This window comes from Durio zibethinus, chromosome 24 (assembly GCF_047325235.1).
Source record: "Durio zibethinus cultivar Kanyao isolate XHJ-2024 chromosome 24, ASM4732523v1, whole genome shotgun sequence".
Classification (NCBI taxonomy): Eukaryota; Viridiplantae; Streptophyta; class Magnoliopsida; order Malvales; family Malvaceae; genus Durio; species Durio zibethinus.
The window spans coordinates 5,104,615-5,128,291 of record NC_143185.1 but is presented as its reverse complement, the minus strand read 5'-3'; the positions used below and the strand labels follow the sequence as shown (position 1 = coordinate 5,128,291).

Here is a 23,677-nt window from a genome sequence, read left to right as displayed (position 1 = left end):
AATGAGATGGGGGTGTATGCAGCACATGCATTTAAACATAAGAATAGATGTAGACCCTAACATGATTTAAGATTAACACAAGAGCAGCATCATCCATAAAACACAAATATCAATTGAATTTTGTTTCACGTTTGTCGACTTCGAGGGTTAGCACAATGCTTTCCGACTAACCATTTTTTTATTCATAAAAGAAGGAGATTTTGATCTCTCTCTTTAAAGAGAAAAAGATAATCCTATCTATATACACATAACTATAAATATATGTACATATTATTTTGTGATGATATTTTAAAAATGAATAATAAAATAATTTTTTATTAAATTAAAGAATTGAAGTGAAAAAAAAATAGTTATATATGTATATGTATATATACTTTTAAGTGTCTCTAACATTTTCCTAAAAATATATATTTTTATAGTTGATAGTTAAATGCTAAAACCAAGTGGACTAAGATAGGATGCTTTGGCTTTGAGCACAATATCCCCATGAGTTTGCTGATATCTTGGATGATGTATCTAAAAAAATTTTCAATAGGATTGTGTATTATCATAACATATAGACTTGAAAATCTATAGTTAGATTTAACAAGATGAGTCGTCATCAATTTTTTTTATCTAGATGCGATTGGCCACCTAATGGATCTATCATTTTACGAAACTCCTAAACTTGACTAAAGGTCCCTAAAAGAGTAGGTTCTAGTCTACTAATCAGAATATGATTTGGGAGTTTAGTTACATATAGGGGAGTTTATAGCACCCTCACATGTCCATCCAAAGGACAATATCATTTTATTTTAAATTATCCTAAGGTCTTGATTCTAATGGTCTTAAATTTTAATGTTAAATATTGAAAATAACTTTTAAGATTCTCCATTAATATAGTAGAATTCTTAAAAATATTTCATCACTTCAAAAGTATTCAAGAATCTTATTTGTTTTCTTAAAGAGGCTCCGTCGTCGAAAAAAGATTTAATTATTTATTTTTTTATTGTTATTATTTTTTATTAAAAATATATATAATTCTTCCACAATTTGGTCCAAATTAAATATATCTTTTTACCTAGAAATTTCTTATATAATCAACCATTTACGATTACTAAGAATTTTATCCTTAGAATTTATTTTTTTATTTTTTTTATTTCTAATTTTTTTACCATTTGGGTCTATTTAGAAATTTTTTTTAAGTTTTTTTTTCTAAAGTTTCCACCATTTAGGACTATTTAAGAAAAAACTCTTGTTAGTTTTTTTTTATATAGAAAATAATATGACAATTTTTTTTGAAGTTTTATTTAAATTCTACGACTATTTGGGATAAATTTAGATAAATTTCTTACCTAGAAATTTCTTAAAAAATTTACCATTTTAAATTTCTAAGATTCTCATCCTTGGATAATTGTCAAATATTTTCAATAAAAAAATTATAGTTGAAAAAGAATACAATTACTTTTATTGAAATTTTATCTAAAATTATTCCACCATTTAGGACAAAATTAGAGAAATTTCTCACCTAGAGATTTCATGAGAAATTTACTATTTGAAATTTCTAAGCATCTCATTATTAAGTAATTAGTATTTAATTCCAAAATTTTTATTAAATTTTTTTTATTTTTTTAAATAAAAATTAAATTAAATTATTATTATAGAACTTTCTCTAAATTACTCCACCATTTAGGTTAAATTTAGTAAAAAAATTTTGCCCAGGAATTTTATAGAAATTTACCATTTGAAATTTCTAACAATTCCATCATTTGAAATTTCTAACAATTCCATCATTTGAAATTTCTAAAAATTCCACTATTGGATAATTATTATTTATTCTCAAAAAAATATTTTATTTTGTTTTATATTTTATATATTTTTTAAAATTTAATCATGCAAAAATACTTTAAAAATAAATAAATAATAAAAAACCAAAATAGAAAAATCGCTTAACTCGGTTAAAGAACTCGGCTAAGTTGTAGGTAGAGGAAGTAGCTGGCATGATGTGGCTCCTGGCTCTACTCAGCTTGAGCCAAGGACAGGGATGCGAGTCAAAAGTAGGTCAAGCACTACGAGTTGGGTCACTTGCTAGAAAACAAGTGGATCTTAGGTTTTTTAAATGCCTAAAATGACGTCATTTAACAATAGTCTAAAAGACCAAATCTTTCTTTTTTCCTTAGATTTTTCTAAAAAATGTTTTTTAAACCCAAAAATCTTTGAAAAATTTTCATACTTTTTGGTTGCCTCTGTATGCGTGTGTGTGTGTGTGTTTTTTTTTTTATTCTTTGTGTGTGTTTGCTGCTTGGTATGGGTATGTATTTGTAGGGTTCTGATTTAAAGAACACTAATCCAGAAAGGATTTTAATTCATTTGACATTTTAGCTTCAGATTTTAAGTCCAACCCAAACCTAGATAAACAATTTCGTTTAAACTCAATCACTTGATTTCCTTTTTATTTTTTGTCATTTTTTGTTATTTATTTTTTTAATTACCAAAAACAAGTAGAACCCCAAATAGATTGGGATATCTATAGCTACCCCTCTTTGTGCATTTTTTATGAAATATGAATTGTGCAAAGACGTAGACAACCTAATCAATAATCAACTTGACACTTTTTTTTTTTTATGCATACTCAGACTTTTAGAATAACATAAAAACTCCTCTAAATAGAGACTTTATGACTTTTGAAAAATAAATATAGCTCTTTTAAACAGAGACTCAACAACTTTGAAAAATAAATAATGCTTCTCTAAACAGAGGCTCAATGATTTCTAAAAAATAAATAAACCTCTTCTAAACAAAAGCTCAACGACTTTTGAAAAATAAATAAGGCTCCTCTAAACAGAGGCTCAACGACTTTGAGAAATAAATAAGGCTACTTTAAATAGAGCTTAACGACTTTGAAAAATAAATAAGGCCTTCTAAATAGAGGTTCAACGACTTTATAAAATAAATAAGGCTTCTCTAAACAGAGACTCAATGACTATTGAAAAGTAAATAAAGCTCCTTGATAAACATGCCTAGGGGTCTTATATATCATTAGCAAAAATTATGGGAGATTAGGCTTGTACTTCTTATAAATCATTCCTAAAATGAAAAAATGCTCCTTTAAACAAAACTTCACAACTTTTATAATTGTTTTTCTTGAAACATCATTTTTCAAGGATTAGGATCTTACCTCAGAGGTCTTTTTTTAGACTAGAATTTGAAAATATTTCACTGAAAAGTCTTTATATTTATCTTCTCTTTGCGAGATCTTGCAATATACCTTTTTCTTGAATTCATGCACTAGACATTCTCAAATGCGATGCATGTTATGCATTAGACATTAAAAAATACAATGCATGTTATGCAAATGTCAATTAATTAATTCAATTATTGTGCTTAAGTTTTCAAGACTCTTTGTTTTAGGCCTTGAACCCTTCAATCTTTAAATACTAAGACCAAATAAATTTGATTCTCAATCATCTTTCCATATTTTTCTTTTAATGGAATCTTTCTTCTCCAAATTTAATGTCTTTACCAAGAGCTGAACATTTCATGTTTACCTTTATCACTCTCAACGTTTTCCAAGGTAAGATATAGCTCTTTCATGCTATTATTCATTTATCCATCATTATTTCAATTTCAAAAGTTAAAGGTACAATCACACATTTCTTCCATTACAAGGTTCTTAAGGGAAAAGAACATAAATGGCTTGGAAATAAATGGAAGATAATCAACAAAAGAAAGACACAAGGAATGAAGTGAAATATCTCTTATTAAAAAAAATAGTAGCACAACTTTAGCCATTAAATAGTGTAAAAAGGAAAAAGAGTTGCAAAATAGGGTATGGTGTAACAATGCCTAAAATAAACAATCAAATAATCATGATAACACATATTGAAATCTTCTTGAAAACTCAACCACCTAATGCATTTAACAACTTAGAGCTCATCAGAGTATGCTAGCCTCTATGTTGGTGAATTTCTAAATTCAATGTTGTATCCTCCTTATCTAAGCCACCTTACTAGGTTTTCAACTTAAATGAACCTCATTTGACTCAAATCGCTTTTTGGAGTTTTTGATTTGAGTCTTTATTTTTCATTCATTTTTTAAGCATAGTATTTCTTCACAATATCAAAATTGATAGGATTAGGCAAATCATTTTCATTCAACTCTGCTAATATCAATGCTCCACTCTAGAAAGCTCATTTCACAATATATGGTCTTTCCTAATTTGGATACCACTTTCATCGTTATCATGTTGGCTTATGAGAATTCTTTTCAAGATTAACTCACTTTCTCAGAAGCAGTGAGGTGGAACTTTTTTATCATGAGCTCTCATTATTTTTCTCTGATACAACTAACTATGACATAGTGCTGTTAATCTCTTCTTTTCAATGAAATTTAACTACTTATAGTACTTTCAAACCCATTCAGCCTCTTCTAATTCAACCTCCCTTAGAACTCTCAAGGATGAAATTTTTACTTTCACTGGTAACACAACTTTTATCCCATAAATTAAGAAAAATTATGTTGCCCTAGTAGAGGTACATACTGATGTTCGATAAGCATGCAATGCGAATGGTAACTTTTCATGCCAATCCTTATAGGTTTCAGTTATCATTTCAAGAATTCATTTTATGTTTCTGTTTGCTGGCTCAACTGCCTTGTTTATCTTCAGATAGTATGGCATCGAATTATGATGCTTGATCTTGCACTAAGCACATATTTCCTGTATCATTTTACTATTTAGATTCTTGACATTATCTGAAATAATTCTCTCGAGAAGTTTATATCTATAATTGATCTCTCTTTTTATGAACTACAGATCATAGATTGTGTCACACTTCCAAATGAAGCTACTTTTACCTATTTCATGAAATAATCTATCATTACAAAAATAAACCTATGCCTATTAAAAGCCTTTAAGGTAATAAGATTAATGACATCTATGCCTCACATGGAGAATGGTTAGGTTGGTGCCAAAATATGTAAAGTAGTTAGTGGAGCATGGATCTTATCAGTATAGATCTGGTACTTGTAACATTTTTTAGCATAGTCAATGCAATCGCTTTTCATTATCAACCAATAATATCAACTCTAATGATCTGTCTTACCATCATATGTCTATTTACATGTGCCTCACATAGCCTATCATGTAATTTCTCAATAATCATTCTCGCTTCAGCCTGACTTACACATCTCAATAATACCTAATCACGATTCTTTTTATACAAAACTTGCTATTTAGGAAAAAACTCATAGCTAGTCTCCTGATGACTCTTTTATCATTTTCAGTTACTTTGATGAGTTATTATTGATTCTTAATGTAATGTAAGATATCATAATACCATGGTTTCTCATCGTCTTCATCTTCTACATTAGAATAATGAACTGACATATCTTTAACATCTAGCTTGATAGGTTGAATATCAGTATTATCATTAATTGAGATTATTAGGACCAAAGTAGCCAAGGCATCAGCAATCATATTCTTTTCATGAGGCAAATGATCAAACTAAACATCTTCAAATTGCTTGATCAACTCTAAGATATACTTATGATATGGGATGAATTTCAAATCTCTTTTCTCCCATTCTCTTTTCAACTAATATATAACTAGAGCTAAGTTTCCAAACACTTTTAATGCTATAACTTTTTTGTCTATAGTAGCTTGTAAACTTATGACACAAACTTCATATTCAACAATGTTATTTGTACAATTAAAATTCAACCTTACTGTTATAGGATAATATTGTTGTTAAGGAGAAATCAAAATTGCCCTAATTTCATGCCTGGAGGTATTGGTAGCTCCAACAAAGTACATTTCCAACATTTGTCATCATGCTCTTCTTTTTCAAGTTAGGAAATAGCCATCAAATTTTCATCAAAAAACTCTAACTTTATTGGCTTATAGTCTTCAGTAGCACTATTTACGAGAAACTTAACTATAGCATTTTCTTTAATTGCCTTTTAGCTTACATACGCGATGCCATATTTTGAGAGCATCACTTGCCATCTAACAATTCTTCTAAACAATAAAGGCTTCTTAAATATATATTTGATTGGATCCAGTTTTGCTATAAGCTAGGTGGTATGATAAAGCATGTACTGTCTAAGTCTTTTGACTGTCCAAGCTAACACATTTTCTCTAAATAAGAATACTTAGACTTATATTCTGTGAACTTCTTACTCAGGTAGTAAATAGCTCTCTCTTTTTTGCTAGACTTATCTTGTTGTCTCAGCATATATCCCATTGACTTTTCATTCACTGTCAGGTATAAGATCAAAAGTCTTCTTAAAACAGGTAGTACTAGTACTAGAGGATTGAACAAGTACTATTTAATTTTATCAAAAACCTTTTAACATTCTTCATTCCATTCTCTAGGATTATTCTTACGAAGAAACTTAAAAATAGGGTCACACTTATAAATTGAGAAATGAACTAAGAAATATAGTTCAATCTTCCCAGAAAACCTCAAACTTTTTTTAGTGTACATGGAGGTGATAAATTTTGAATAGCTTGTATTTTGTCCAGATTGACTTTAATCCCTCTTTCACTAACCACAAGCCTAGCAACTTTTTTAACTTAGCCCCAAATGTACATTTTGCCAGGTTTAACTTGAGTCAAAATTTTTTTGAACCTCTTAAACAATTTTCTAAGGTTGGTGACATGATCTTCATTTTCATGAGATTTTGCAATCATATGGTCTATATACACCTCGATCTTTTTATACATCATGTCATGAAAAAATGTTACCATGGCTCTTTGATATGTTGCCATAGCATTCTTTAAACTAAAGGGCATAACTTTATGGAAAAATATACCCCACATGGTTATGAAAGTAGTTTTTTCCATGTCAACTTCAGTCATCTTTATCTGATTATACCCTAAGAACCCATCCATGTAGGAAACCATAGAATGCCTAGCCGTATTGTCCACTAGTGTATCAATATTAGGTAAAGAAAAGTTATCCTTTAGGCTAGTCTTATTCAAGTCATGGTAATCCACACACATTTATACCTTTCCATCTTTTTTAAGGACTAGTACTATATTGGTTACTCATTCTGGATACTTGGCCATTTATAGAAAACTTGCATCAAACTGCGTCTTCATTTTTTCTTTAATCTTTAGCAGCATTTTAGGCTTCATTTGCCTTAATTTTTGTTAGAATGACTTACATTTTGACTTTAGGGGCAATTTATGTTTCACTATTTTTGTGCTAAGCCTAGGCATATCCTGATAAAGCCAAGCGAATACATCTACGAATTCTTGGAATAGATCTTTCAATTTTTGCTTGTCTGTCAATGAAAGTGATGTGATAACCTTAACCTTTTTTTTTATTCTCCACATCTCTTAAGTTTACTAATGTAGTTATCTCTTGATGAGGCTCAATTGGTTTATTTTCTTATTCAATTTATCTCATTAGATCCTAAGGGAGGGTATATTTTTCAGAATCATCTTCACTATTAAGTTTATTAGTGTTAATTGAATTTTTAATATTAACCCATTGATCATTATCATGATTATCTTTATGTTCATTTAAAGATCTGAAATTGAATGAAATGGGATATGTTGGCAAGGTGTGTTGGGAAAAATGAAAAAATAAGGGCAACAAAAGAAATGAATGAAAATGCATCCATCCTAATCTTTATTGAAATAATAATGAATAAATGGCCTATGCATAAAAGATCATCCCAATGTTTTTAAGCATAAGATACTGGGATGTACAATTATATTGAATCGGTCTAAAAAATAGTAGGCATTTTAATAGCACTCCAATTATTCAGCTCATAATCTGGTGGATGAAGATAGACCCATATTCTTGCTCATGTCCATTTTTATCTCCAATTGTATAGATAGACAGCTTAGCGAATGCTTCCTTCATGCTCGTTCAAAATTTTTATTTGCATCTGGGAACATGAATCTTTCAAGCCTGAAGGTATCATGAGATGTGGGATGATCATTAGCCCTGCCATTTTTTTTTCTCTTTTGTTTGCTTATTTTCTTCTTATCTCTTATTTTTTTGCCTCATAGCTCAGACCTAGCACCTCAACGTTGTCAATTATTGCTGGGGGCTTTCTTATTCCTTGTAGATCTTTACCCAGCCTCACTCCAGGATACCAACCTTTATTGATGACCTAACTCACCGCTATCTTTGAAAATTATTCATTTTTTAGTCTTTTGCCCATATAATTGACTAATTCAAAGTACCAATAAGAACACTTCATCACTTTCTTAACAGCTTTCACATATAGGGCATTCAATGGTTGAGTCATCAACATATCTTTCTCTTTAAATACTACCACCAACTGACTTTCCACATTAAACTTGATTTTTTGGTGTAAGGTAAAGAGAATAGTACCTATCATGTGAATCCATGGCCTTCTAAATAAACAGCTAAAAGATGGAGATATATCCATCACTTGAAATTTTACATTAAATGTACATGGTTCAATTTGTAAAAGCATCTCTATATCCTTCATAACTTCACACCTGGTCTCATTGAAAGCTCAGACGACCATATGGCTACTCTTCATATATAAATAATAAATAGGTAGCCCTGCCAAAGTTGACATAGGTATGACATTAATAGCAGAGCCATTGTTGATAAGGACCTTGGCTATAATATGGCTCTTACACTTGATAGTGATATACAGAGCCTTGGTGCTTCCCTTTTCTTATGGAAAAATCTCATCATCACTAAATATGATATAATTTGGTATTACCAGGTTTTTAGATAAGTGATTCACATATTAAACAGACACATTATGTGCCATATATGCCTGGTTCAACCCTTCAAAAAGGTATTTTAGTGTGGTTTAAAATTCAATAACAGTGATAGTAACAAAATTCATGGTGAAATCTTATTCAACTATTCAACCACAGAATATTCACTATGCTTCACCAGCTTTAAGAATTCATAAGCCTCTTTTTCTAACACTAATTTTTGACATTCTTCCTTAGGCATCACTTTCAAATTATTTTGTTCTTCACCTACCTTGGCCTTTTCTTTCCTAGCCCTCTCCAGCATTTCTGGAATATAGCATCTTCCACTTCAGGTAATCCTTCCTACACTAGTTATAGTGGCAACATCAGACTTAGGTACATTATTCTCTTACTCTTGGACTATTATATCACAATAATATTTCTATAGCATGACTTTATCATCCTTGCAAGGGAATGGAGTAAAGACTTTAAAAGTTACCAGCCTAGGGTTGAGTTTGTCTATAATCGACTTTGGTTTCTCCCTATAGCAAATTGTTATTGATTTTAGAAATAATTTTGATGACTTGTCAGTCATAGACACTTCAGCACTTCTTGAAACCTTCATCTCTTCATAAAGGTCAATTTGATAAGAATCTATAAGCTTTTGTACCTTATGATGAAATTGTTCATAGGTTTCGATAGAGTGAGTAGATACCCCACTATGATATTTGCAGTTGTTGTATGATATATTTCTTCCATGATAATTGTGTGGACTCATTGGCTGTATCACATCAGGTTTACACAAAGCATCAAATAGCTGACTAAGAGGTGTTTTAATTTTTTTTTTACTTTTTTCTTCACATAATGCTCCCGATCCTCACTTAGAACATTCGTATTATGCTTAGGCAAAAGGTTGCCATTAACATTAAGTGTTTATATTCCTCCTATATCAAAGTTTATCATTTCATCTTTGACCAATCGTTGCATTTTATGCTTTAAGGTAGTGCAATTCTCTGTGGAATAACTAGTAATTCCATAGTGATATCATAGTAAACTATAAGATCAAACCATTTGGGATAGGGTGGTTTTAGTGGTTCTAGATGATTAGGAGCAATTAAATGGTTAATGTAGAGTTCTTGGTATAATTTTCTATAAGTTATGTGGATTGGGTCAAATACAAATTTTTTTCGAGTAGTTCATAGATCTCGTGAACCATTTATTGGGCTAACAGGATAAATTTGAGGTCTTGCGAGAGATTGAGTATTTGGGCTATATATGAAAGTTTGGGGTCTGAAAGTGAGCTGGTATGTTGGTGGGTAAGATGGTTGTGGGGGAGGCTGATATAGGTAGGGTGAGGTATTATTCATTGCAGGGTAGTATGGGGAGTAACCTTGTGATGGATAGGGTTGATAACCCATGAATTGTTATCTATCAAAACTCATAGCTTGAGCTTCAATTTCTTTTTGCTTTAAGGCTTTCATAGTGGAAGCTTCTCCTCTTTCCAACTTGCCATTCTTAATGGCATTCTCAATGATTTTGCTTGAGATCACCATGTCGATGAAATTTTTTATCATATTTCCTATAATTTTTTCATAATAGAGAGATTTTAAAATGCTGACAAACAACATTGTGGTCTCTTTCTCAATTAGAAGAGGTTGCATTTGAGTAGCTATGTCCCTTCACTTTTGGGCATACTCATTGAATGATTCAGTTGTCTTTTTTTTCATATTTTGTAGAGAAAAGCTATTAAGAGCTAAATCTTTGATATACCGATATTGGCTAATGAAATTGTAGGTCATATCACTCTAGAAATGAATGCAAATCCTATCCAGTTGGACATACCAATAATAGAGCTAGTACAACTATCTTGGAATACATACATTAATAGCTTCTCATTATTAGCATGGGTAGCCATTTTTTTATAGTACATGGTAATGTGAGTCTTTGGGCATTGTGTACCATCATATTTCTTAAACTCAAAAACTTTGAACTTTGGAGGAATAACAACATTTACGACTAAATAGAGCCAAGCCGTATCCACTAAACCATAAAAACCAATTCCCTTTATTGCTAGCAACCTTTCATCAAGCATATTCATCTTCCTGTTAGTTATTGATCCCTCTAGTGACTCACCTACTTTTGTCTTCAATTTTTTTTTCTTTTAGATCAACTAGATCAGGGACCTCGATTGGTTCTAATGCCTTTTCAATAAAGACATGATTTATATAGCTTTGGTAATGTCCTGGATTTGAGACTTATGGAATTCCAGGGTATGTATACCCTATAAGGTATATGAACTACTGTGGTGATGCATCTTGTATGGACTGGATTTGATGCAGACCAAAATCAAGGGGTATAGAGAGTTAATCACATCTTGTGATGGATGGTCCTATTAGCTAGTATTTTTTTCTATACCCTTTCCTTTATTAATTTGTTCAAAGCCTTCATATTCTTACTCAACTCCCTTTTAAGCTTTTTTTAAGCTCTCTTTATATTCCTGAGATGATTGAAATTTTTTTGTTCCATTTGTCTAGCTCGAGCTCTTGTATTATATTGGTGAGTTGATTGTGTGAGGTTCTTGCTTGATGGAGCTATCCTTGAACCTTGAGTACCATAATTATGTCATTATTAGAAATGACATGCTTTGTGTTTGATATTTTAATGCATGAATGTAATGTACTAATATTTGCCACATAACTATCATTGATAAAAAAAATCTCAATTCGAAACTTTATTTAATAAAATTTCAAAACTACATCCTAACAAAGCCAAAACAATATTCTAAATTCCTAAACATCAATTTTTATTCTTAAACATTACTCTAATGCCTCCTTATAAATTTCTTAGCTTATTGGTACTAATCTTTTGCCTCATCTAGGAAATCAAGAAATTATCGCCCATGAGCTCCAATTGGTTGCACCATAGCCTTCAAATCTTCCACTCTTCTTCCATTTGTGAGGCTTTATCTACAACTATGCATAGTTGATCAAACACGTGTTAAGATGTTTTTGTTTTTCCATGCACATACCCTTCTATAGCCCATTATGTTTAGCATGTTTCTTGCATTCATTAGTCAAGGCTTTTACCTATTCTGTGTGCTAATCCACTATCTCTTGCAGTATTTGGCTATGTCTGTGCACCTTAGTAGAAGCCTTTTATCCTTCTTCCACCCTCGCTTTCAATAATGTGAGTTCGAGTGTGATTGAGAAATGTGTCTTCTCTAGATCATGGAATAAGGCATTCTATTGATCCTTTTGCTTATTGAAGCTCTGGATTTTTTACTTTTGTAACTTTAAACTTTCTCGTATTTCTACCTTCAATCGTTTATTTTCTTGTTCCAGCTCATCTTTATCAGTTTGGAGTTTTCTTTTAGCCATTTCCACTTTAAGCAAGGGATCTTGAGGAATCAGCTTTAGGGAATGGTCAACTATTCGTTCTCGAGGAAGCACAATGTCATTGCCCCACCTTGAATGCCATACAATATATTCTGGGATGACATCATAAGTAAGCTTCCCCTAGTTAACCCTGATAGTTTGTTTCTATGCATTTTTAATCATTTCAATCATTCCATATGCCGTTTTTTTAGTTAAAAAAATTTCCTCTGGTTAAGTCTATTGGTTTCTTGAATAAATTACTCACATCTAGATTATCTTCTTACCAAAGTTAAGGCATAAGTAACAGCACCCTATAGGCCCAATAAGAACATCCAAGGTTGATTCGTACAACTATATAACATTGTATCATGGTACATCCAAAATGCTATCTAAATTATCCTTTGGCTATCAAGCACATGAAAATATGAAACCCATTCTTCTTTCAACTTTACTTTAGGCCATGTGTTGCAACAAAACTCTTTGATTGAAACACTGGAATAAAGGTATGGTTTGTAAACCTTTCTTCACACTCAATATGACTCTTCATTCATACATAAAGCAGATGTAAGTACCTATTAAATCGACCTTTTATCATTTTTTTGACAAAAGTTCAAAGAATGAATGGTTTTTGCTAAAATGGTTAGTGCTACATTGACTTTGTATTTTAACTGATTGACAAAGTCTATCACTATGACATCAACATATCCAATGACTTTTGGAAAAATTACCAATCCATATAGAGCTATAGCCATTGTCACTAACCCTTGATCATCATCCAAATGCCCTAGATTGAAGTCTCATAGAAAATCCTATGGGATAGCCTTATTTTCACCTTTTGTCTTTGACACATGCATCAAGTTGAAGCAAACAAAGTCCAAGCATTTGCATAAGCTTCTTACGATAACCCATATTATTTGACCAATAAATCTTATCTGGGTTTGGCAAATCAAAGTGAAATAGGATCATGTACTCTTTAATTGTTGGCACCATATCTATTTCATTAAAAATGAAACACCTATAAGAAGGATCCCAAAATTGGATGATGGTTCTGATCAAATTATTATCCGCATCCACTTGGAGTAGTGAAGCTATGTCTCTATATTTATTCTCAAATACCTCATGCCTTATTCTATGCATGCATCCTCAAACATTACCTAGGTCATCTAGGTCATTTTGTTAGAGATCGAGATGAACTCTCTCAGGCAATAATAAGATAAAACCCTCAGGCAAGCAATTACCTTTTTTTCTTTTACCTTCTTTTGACTTTATTTTCAATTGATGAGCAGATTCATAATGAACTGTTGTAGACTTTGATTGCATTTAGCTTTCCATGGTGTAAGTATGAGATTTGATTTATCAATGATGATATGTAGTAAATATTCCCTATATAAGAATGATGCAAATGACAATGTTAAACATGTCCATGAAAATAATGCATAGAATAATTGAAATGATGCATAAAGTCAAACAAACGAAATGGTTAGATCACAAACTGTTCCCCATTATGTCCTAATTTTGGGGTACATCTATTAATGGGTAGGAATGTTTTTATCTTAAGGCTAGCCTCTAAGTGTAGATTATATGCAAGGTTAAGTGATTTTGACCATTAAAAGCTCTCAAATTGTTCCTTAGGCGTTCCAATCCTTACCCATCATAGGCTATCAACGGAAATGATTCAATTTGAGTAAGAGTATTTCACTAGCCATTGCAGAGATTATCATCTCACGAGAATGTAGGAACTTTACTCTCTCCTAAAAGGGATAAAGCCCAAGTATAGAGCTCATGTAATGTAAATGTATGTGATAATATGTGTGAAGGAACATAAAAAATTTCAACCTCATAAATCAAGACAAAAAGAAAAACGTTAGTGAACCAATAACCAAATCATTACACTTTAAAACCATTATATCAAAGGATAGGATAAATTTAAAATGTTATGGCCTGACTCTCTATTGGTCCCCAATGGAGTCCCCAAACTGTCATAACATGTAGATCCAAAAATCTATCCCTAGACTTAACAAAAGGAGTCACCATCGATCTTTTTTATCTATGTGTGATTGGCCACCTAATGAATCTATCCTTTTAAGGAACCCCTAAGCTTGACTAAAGGTCCCTAAAAGTATAGGCTCTGATCTACTAATCAAAACATGGTTTGAGAGTTCGGTTACATATGGAAATGTTATAAACCCTCACTACCCATCTGAAGGACAGTACCATTTTATTTTAAATTATCCTAAGGTCTTGATTCTAATGGTCTTAAATTTTAATGTTAAACATTGAAAATAACTTTTAAGATTCTCCATTAATCTGGTAGAATTCTTAAAAATACTTTCTCACCTTAAGAGATTCAAGAATCTCATTTGTTTTCTTGAAAATGCTCTATCGTCGGAAAAAGATTTAATTATTTATTTTGTTATTATTATTTTTTTTATTGAAGATATATCTAATTCTTCTATCATTTGGGCCAAATTAAAAATATCTTTTTAGTTAAAAATTTCTTAGATAATCAACTATTTGCGATTACTAAGAATTTCATCCTTGAAATTTATTTTTTATTTTATTTATTTTTATTTTTAAAATTTTCACCATTTGGGACTATTTAGAAAAAAAAAAACTCTTATTATTTTTTTCCTTTAGACAGAAAATAATATAACAATTATTTTTTAAAAGTTTCATTTAAATTCTTCCACCATTTAAGACAAATTTAGAAAAATTCTTCACCTAGAGATTTCTTAAAAAATTTACCATTTGAAAATTCTAAGATTCTCATCCTTAGATAATTATCAAATATTTTCAATCAAAAAAATTTTATATTTCAAAATGAATACAATTACTTTTATTGAAATTTCATTTAAATTATTCCACAATTTATGATAAATTTAGAGAAATTCCTCACCTTAAGATTTCTTAGGAAATTTACCATTTGAAATTTCGAAGAATCTCATCATTGGGTAATTAGTATTTAATTCCAAATTTTTTATTAAAATTTTTTTTTAAATAAAAATAAAAATTAATTATTATTATTGAAACTTTCTCTAAATTATTCAACTGTTTGGGATAAATTTTTTTAAAAAAATTCTTACCTAAGAATTTTATAAAAATTTACCATTTGAAAATTTTAAAAATTTCATCATTTGAAATTTTTAAAAATTTCATCATTGGATAATTATTATTTATTCTAAAAAATATTTTATTTTGTTTTATATTTTTTATTTTTTCTAAAATTTAATCATGGTAAAATACTTAATAAATAAATAAATAAATTATAAAAAAAAACAAAAATACCAAAATAGGAAAATGGCTTGACTAGGCTGGAGAACTCGGCTCAGCTGCCGGTAGGGGAAGCGGCTAGAACCACATAGCTCACGGCTTGGCTTGGTTGGATCTAAGGACAAGGATATAGGTTGAAAGTGGGTTAAGTGCTACGGGTCGGGTCACCTGTTAGAAAACACACGGATCTTGGGTTTCTTAAACGCCCAAAACGACATCGTTTAATAGCAATATAAATGACCAAATTCTTTCTTTTTTTCTCAAATTTTTTCTCTCTCTTCTTTTCTCTTTTCTCTCGCTTTCTCTCTCAGATGAACTCTGATTGAATATTCATCAGATTCTGAAAATCTCATCAAAATATGGGTTAAGTAGTCAGAAGTTCGTCGAATATTTATCGATTTTTAAAAAATTGATGTCGAAAATTGAGAATCTCGCTGGAAACTAAGAATGTCGTCAAAAAGTCACCGAAATCTTCAAAAATTGTAGAACAATTCAACCAAAATCTGAAAATTTTTAGAAAATTCTAGAAAAAAATATTTTTAAACACAAAAATCTCCCAAAAACTTTCTACTCTCTGGCTGCATTTGCATGTGTTTTTTTTTTCTTTTTATCTCTGTGTATGTTTACTGCTTAGTATGAGTATATATTTATAGGGTTCTAATCCAAAAAATCTTAATTTAGAAAGGATTTTGATTTCCTTGAAATTTTAACTTCAGATTTTAAGTCCAACCTAAACCCAGACAAACAATTTCGTTTAAACTCAACCACTGAATTTCCTATTCATTTTCTATCAATTTTTATTATTTATTTTTTTAATTATCAGAAATAAGTAGAATCCCAGACATATTGGGGTGTCTATATGTATCAACTCACTTTATGTCAAAAAAATTTAATGTCAAATTCAAAATTTTAAAAATTACAAAATAGAAAATTGTGTATATTATCTCATTATTTCAATTAAAAATTATTACAATAAAATATTATTTCATGTGTATAATATAATCATTCATGAATTTTATAAATGAAATATTATTGGCAAAGAAGTCAAAAAAATCCTAAATTAAAGTTCAATAATCATTTAAGTTATTATTATTATTATTATTATTATTATTATTATTATTATTATTATTATTTGTAATCAATTAAATCATTAAATATTTATTTTTATCAAATAAATCTTTATTAGAGGAAAAATAGTTAATTTTTTCGATCTAATCAAGGGCTTAATTGAATGAAAATAGATATATAAGTATTTAATTAGGTGAAAGTATATATTTAAGAGTTCGTTTGATTTGAAATAAAAGATTTAAGACTTGATTGATTTTAATAAAATATTAAAAATTTAAATAACTATTAAACTTTTGTTCAAAGATATTTTTTTACCCTTATACCAATATTATTTCATACATATAATATGATCATTCATAAATTTTATAAGTTAAATTTGGTTTCGTTTTTAACAGTTTTTAGTTACCTTCTATTTCTCAAAGCAAAAGGCAAAAGATTTGTTCAAAGACAAATATAAATAATAATATTTATTGAATAAGTAAAATGCTAAAGATTAATATATGTGATATTGTTGGTTGATTTTTTTTTTTAATTCTATCAGGATTCCAATATTCAAAATGGTCAAAGTATTCTTACCTTTAAAATTTCCAAGAAGAGCTGAAATAGCTGTCACGAAAAATAAAAAGAATAATTCTTTAAGTTAAAATTATATCTAAACGTTTTTGGTCAAAAAGGTTATATTTAAATGCATGAAAGGTAAAAATACATGTATTGAAAAGGAAAAAAGCAATAAAATTAACATAATTGAAATTACATTGCTGTAATTTTTGTATTCCAAACTCATATTTTTACATTAAATAAGAAAAATCTAAAAAATAATAAAAATTTATTTGCATATAAATAAAAAAAAATTTTATTTGAGTATAATAAAAATATAAAAACTAAATAATTCAAAATTTTTATAATATTTTAATCTTCTTTTAATTGTTCTAGATGAAGGGTGGAGGATTTCCACTAACGCTAAACTAAGCCCCCTCACCTACCTTACTTCCCAAAGTCAAGATTGTTGAATTTTCTCTTAGGATTAGTATTTCATACATTGATAGTGTATCATTTTTATATATTGTCAGTGAATAATATAAGGACACCTTATTAATGAATAAAATTTTAAATTTTAAACCCTTAAAAATAAATATTAATAAATTTATTTAAGGTTAATTAATTAAAATTAAAACTTTTTTTTTGTCACCTCCCTATGCATTTACCGTCTCCTTCTTTTGATTTTTTAATTCTTTTTACTGGATAAGCTTTCTCACTATGAAATTTGTTAACAATTAAAACACAGCATGAAATGAATTTTTTTAATGAGCAAAACAAAATTTAGGCTAGTAGTGAAACCTCCCTCACAGACAAGCAATTGATCAATGCTGTCTAGAGATAACACTCACTTCAGCATTGATCAATGCTGTCAAGATTATCAAATTCGACATATAATCTGATTGGACAATTTTCCCAGCTCTCATGCCTTGTCAAATGGTAGAAACTCAATGCAGTGCATAAAACCACAATGTGCAATAATTCCAGTGGAAATCTTTAAATTTGGTTATTCGAAAAAAAAAAAAAAAGAAGAAACTACTCTGGTAAAATAACCTGATTAACCAGGTAAAATTCAAAATCCCTAAAAAGATACCTAAAGACATGTAGCCCCATTGTTTCAAAATGTGTTGCTTCCCCTTTGACCATCCATTCAATTAAGGATTTAATTAATTTAAATAACTATTAAAAATTTGATTAATTATAATAACATATTAAAATTTTAAATAATTTTTTAATCGTAATTCAAGAATATTTTTATCTTTTAACCTATAATATAATTAATTCAATTTCAAGTAAAGAGTAGAGCTTAGAGCCATCAAATAGATTCTAGCGAGTGTAGTTTTTTAATTTGAGCTTCTTACATTGAAATAAAATTGATGGTAATGACGTTGGGCTTTGTAACCAGAGTTGTAATTGTGAATTTTTTTTTTTCAATTGTTAATAACAAAATTGTAACTTTTTTTAAATTCTTTTTACTGATCTTTACTTATTTCATGACAATGGATTATTTATTTATATATAAGTTAATAAATTTTTAAAAATAGATAAGATGATGTTTTTAAATTTTTCTTTATTTTTATAATTAACTTTTGACAAACTACTTTGTATGGTCAATGGGGAAAAATGCATTTTAAAACAATAGGGGCTAAGTGTCTTTTAGATATATTTTCAAAGGGGGTTTTGGATTTTAACCCTAATTAAACCAATCTTAACTCAATTATCACTAATTAATTATGTTGATTAGGCCTAATTTAAACTTTTGTTGCTAATTTCCTTACCTCAATTTCTGTGAATTATTTTTTTCTCAATAATTGTCTCCAAAATATGGTTTGATTTAATCAAATCATATTTTACATTTCTTAAAAAAAAAAAGCCTTATCTAAATGTAACAAAGGGAAGAAATATTTCACATTGTTATATCATAGCCCTCTCCCTCTCTGGTCTTTTCTCTTTTAGCTAAATTGAGGTTGGTCTTTCAATGTCTTCCCTTCCAAACTCGAGAATAATTCTTCTTCTCTTTTCTCTTTGCTCTTTCAAATTTGTCGGCGTGTTGTATAAAGCGTGGCAGTTTTATCGTTTCTTAGTTTATGAACTGCCCTTGAATTTATTAATTTTGTCTATTAAAAGTGTACAAAGGAATTTTTCTTTCAAATTTGTTTATCTTCAATCTTTGATGATGTCTATAAACACTCTATCATAATAAATGCATCTGTCTCTCACTATAGAAAAATAGAAATTTAGTGGCTGTTTTTTAGCGGTATTTTTAAATAAAACGTTACAAAGTTTCGTATTTTTATAATGTTAACGGTGTTTTTTTATAAAACGTTATTAAATTTTTATATAGCGGCATTTGAATTTTAAAACGTCACTAAAAATATATTTTTGTGATATTTGTTAACTTAAACACCACTATATACTTTGACTTTTATAAATATAGTGACGTTTATAATGAAAATGCCACTAACAAGCATTTTTGCACTCCTTAAGAAATTTTGTTGATTTACAATTTTTTTTTTAAAAAAATCAACATAATTAAAGTATGGTTACAAAATTCAATAATATTGAAGCATAGTGACAAGATTCAATATTAAGCCATAGTATATGGACGATTTCACATTAATCCTTGTTTATTCAAGTTAACGAGTACATACTTCATAACAGTTTTGGGAATTATGAATAAAGTATTTTGCTATTTAATTTTCTTGCACTTTATTGTCTTATGATAATATCTGTTCACAAATTATAAAAAAAAAAGAAAAAAGAAAAAAAGATGTATTCAAATCATCGTTCGAATTTATTCTCTTTTATAGTTGCAGTGTATGTATATCATCTTACCAACATAATAAAAAGAAAAAAAGAAAAAAAAAAATCAACGTGCATATGGCATAAAATTGAAAGACAATTTGATTATAGCCACTCAAAATTGTAATGGATTTGATCATCTTCCACAATTTTTATTTCCTCCGCTGGAATATCTTGTTAAAAATCTTTGAGAAACAGAGAGAGAAACCGCTCCATTTCATGCTTCCTGAAAGCCAAGCCAACTTCAATTCCCCTCCTCCCGTCTCTACTTTCAGCCATAGAAATAGCTTCATTCTTTTCAATGGATACTACCTCCACTTTCCATGGCCTTCCCCACCCAAAATCCGTTTCATAAACACCAAATCGAGGCGATCCAGCAACAGAAATAAATTGTGCAGATCCTTCCGGCTCCTTAGCTACATCGAATACGGGTGTCAGCTTATCTTTTGCTCCTGCAAAAACCCCGTTGTCTGTTAATCTCTTGACCATATTGCTTACCTTTTCTGCAGTAAATGCAAACCCGTTTTCAAAATCCATGAAATGTCTTGCTTTTAATAACTCGAATATAGGAGTATTACAGTTTCCAAAATAGTTTTCTGGGACAGGTGGGTCCAAACGGGGCCTGCAATCAGCTGTGAATATAATGTAAACAGTTCTATCTCCTTCTCCACCTCTTGCCTTAACTATGCAAGTAGTTACATAAGCAAGTGTAAGCACAAAAGTTGATAAATGAAGTTGCTTTGAGCTATCAGATGATTTGGATAGTAGCCTTTCTCTCATTTTCTTGAAATCATCAGGAGTGATGGTAATTGTGGCTCGAACTAGATTAGAAGCTTCTACTTTGTCTGATGAAACCTTCAAGCTTTTATGACCAGTAGTATCTGATTCTGAGCCATTACTGGTTAGCCATTGGTTCAAGTATAGCATATCAAGGTCAAGCCCTGTAGGATCTTTAATAACGCCCCTGTCAAAAAATGGGGTTAATTCTGGTGGCAAAGGGGAGTTTTCTCTATTCCCTTGCTTACATAGGTAAGCCCAAGATTTCATGAACATGGTTGTAGTTTTACCATCAAGAACTGTATGGTGAGCTATGATTCCAATGGAAAACCCTTTATCAGGAAACAGGGTTATTTGCACAGCTATAATTGATGCTGAATCATTTGATGTTATCAGCTGAGGTATCAAAGGATGTAGCTCAACAGCTTCATATATTCCATTGCTGGAGAGACGGGCAAAGTCTGCATCAGACTCGGCAACTGTGAGTGAAACTCCATCGTTTGGAGTGTATGAAATGATGGGTTTGGGGCCATTTGATGGCCACTTGAGGTTGCCGGAAAGGGGGAGGTAATGGACCAGCGTTAGAGAAAGAGATTGCTTGAGTTTGGGGAGGATTACTGAGTTGAAATATGCAGGGGATGAGCTGTTGAGTTGGTAAAAAAAGAGTCGTTCAACTGGTGGGAATTTGAACCAGTAAGTGTCAAAGAAAGTGAGTGGAAGGGAGGATTCAAATTCGTTGGCAGAGTTGTGTGATTCAGGGGATGGCTTGATTCGGGTGATCTCAAGGATTTTCACTGTCATGGAAGAGGCCATGGCAGAAATTTTGTGTTCTTTGTTGCACTTCTTTGGCTACTCTAAAGGGATGAAAATGATGATATCAAGAAACGGAATTGGATGGGAAATACAAAAACCTGTTCTAGATGCCCAGAGAGAGAAGTTGAATTGAATTTTGTTTCTGGTCTTCATTAAATACAATTTATCTTTAAGGAGAAAAGGACAATCCTATCTATATACACAACTATAAATGTATGTACATATTACTTTGTGATGATATTTTAAAAATAAAGAAATAAAATAATTTTTTATTAAATTAAAAAATTGTTGTGAAAAAAAAAAAAAGTTACATATGTATATGTATATATATCTTTAAGTGTCTATATCATTTTTCCAAAAATATATATTTTTATAGTTGATTATTAAATGCTGAAAACAAGTGGACTTAGACAGGATGCTCTGGCTTGGACCACAACATCCCCTTGGGTTTGCTGATAGCCTAGATGACGTAGCTAGAAAAAATTTTCAATAGGATTGTGAATCAACTCACTTTATCAAAAAGTTCAATGTTAAATTCAAATTTTTAAAAATTACAAAAAAAAAAATTGAGTATATTATCTCATTATTTCAATTAAAATTTATTAAAATGAAATATTATTTCATGCATATCATATAATCATATATGAGTTTTATAAATGAATTATTATTGGTAAAAAAGTAAAAAAATTCCTAAATTAAAGTTCAATAATCATTTAAGTTATTATTATTATTATTATTATTTGTAATTAATTAAACTCTCAATATTATTTCATACATATAATATGATCATTCATGAATTTTATAAGTTAAATTTGGTTTCGTTTTTAACAGTTTTTAGTTATCTTCTATTTCTCAAAGCAAGGGACAAAAGATTTGTTCAAAGACAATATAAATAATAATATTAACTGAATAAGTAAAATGTTAAAGATTAATATCTGTGATATTGTTGGTCCATTTTTTTTTTTTAATTCTATGAGGATTCCAATACCCAGGATGGTCAAAGTATTCTCACCTTTAAAATTTCCAAGAAGAACTGAAATAGCTGTCACGAAAAAAAAAAAAAGAATAATTTTCTAAGTTAAAATTATATCTAAATGTTTTTGGTCAAAAAAGTTCCATTCAAATGGATGAAAGGTAAAGACACATGCATCGAAAAGGAAAAATGCAATAAAATTAACATAATTGAAATTACATTGCTGTAATTTTTGTATTCCAAACTCATATTTTTACATTAAATAAGAAAAATCTAAAAAATAATAAAAATTTATTTGTATATAAATAAAATTTTTTTTATTTGAGTATAATAAAAATATAAAAACTAAATAATTCAAAATTTTTATAATATTTTAATCTTCTTTTAATTGTTCTAGATGAAGGATGGAAGATCTCCACTAACGCTAAACTAAGCCCCACTCACCTAACGTACTTCCCAAAGTCAAGATTGTTGAATTTTCCTTTATTCCTACAATTGTAGCCTTACGTTTTATTCTTGTGTTGATACTCTCTTATCACAAAGTACGCTATTGTTGGTAATTGGTCATATCAGCCATCATGGCAGATTTTCTCTAACAAAGTTGATTATCATAAAGCCTTGTTTGAAATGGACTCTTCCAGCTTTCAAGCGGGGGTTTAGTCCATATGTTTATGGACTCTTTCTCTCATACATTAACACCAAGTTGTTGGGCCTTCAACGACTTCAGCCTCTATCACATTCCATTAATTAATTAATTATTAAGATTTGGTTTAATATTACTGTTAAAATTAATTTTCACATTCAAAAGTTGCTTTTAACCTAAAGGTCATGCTAAACAAAAAAAAAAAAAAACTTGGCTTTTTAGCTTAAAAGATTAAATTTTCGTGCTCAAATTAAAAGGCTCATCAAGACATGGTTTTATAGAAAAAAAAATGCATTGAGGATAAAAACCACATTATTATTTCTATATTTTTAATATTTATTATTATATATATTTTAGATATTTTAATTATTTATAATATATTTTTACAGTAATATCAAGCACTTAAATTTTTTAATTTTCTTTTATCACATTTTTTAATATACTTTTTTATCTTAAACTTTTTTCAACCACAACAATAATCACTATAGGGGTTTTAGTTTTTAGTGGCATTTTTTTTACCGTTTAGTGGCGTTTATTAACACCACTATAAGGTTTGCGGTATTTATGAAAAATGCCACACAAAGTGTCGTCTATACACGCGTCACAGTAAATAGCGATGTTTTCGAAAAAACACTTCAATATTAGCGACGTTTTATATTTGAAACACTATCATTTTAGCGGCATTTATATCTTTGAGACGCCGTTACTTTAGAGGCATTTGAATATGAAAATGGCTCAATATTAGT

The 23,677-nt window shown here is 29.6% G+C and overlaps 1 pseudogene across 1 annotated transcript; it reads right to left on the bottom strand.

Annotated features, from left to right (window-relative positions):
• Positions 1–19,696: 19,696 nt before the first annotated feature.
• On the bottom strand, positions 19,697–21,528 carry LOC111316013 (phenolic glucoside malonyltransferase 1 pseudogene; annotated as a pseudogene). The gene has a single exon (XR_016333407.1). The product of XR_016333407.1 is annotated as a phenolic glucoside malonyltransferase 1 pseudogene (transcript).
• Positions 21,529–23,677: the final 2,149 nt, after the last annotated feature.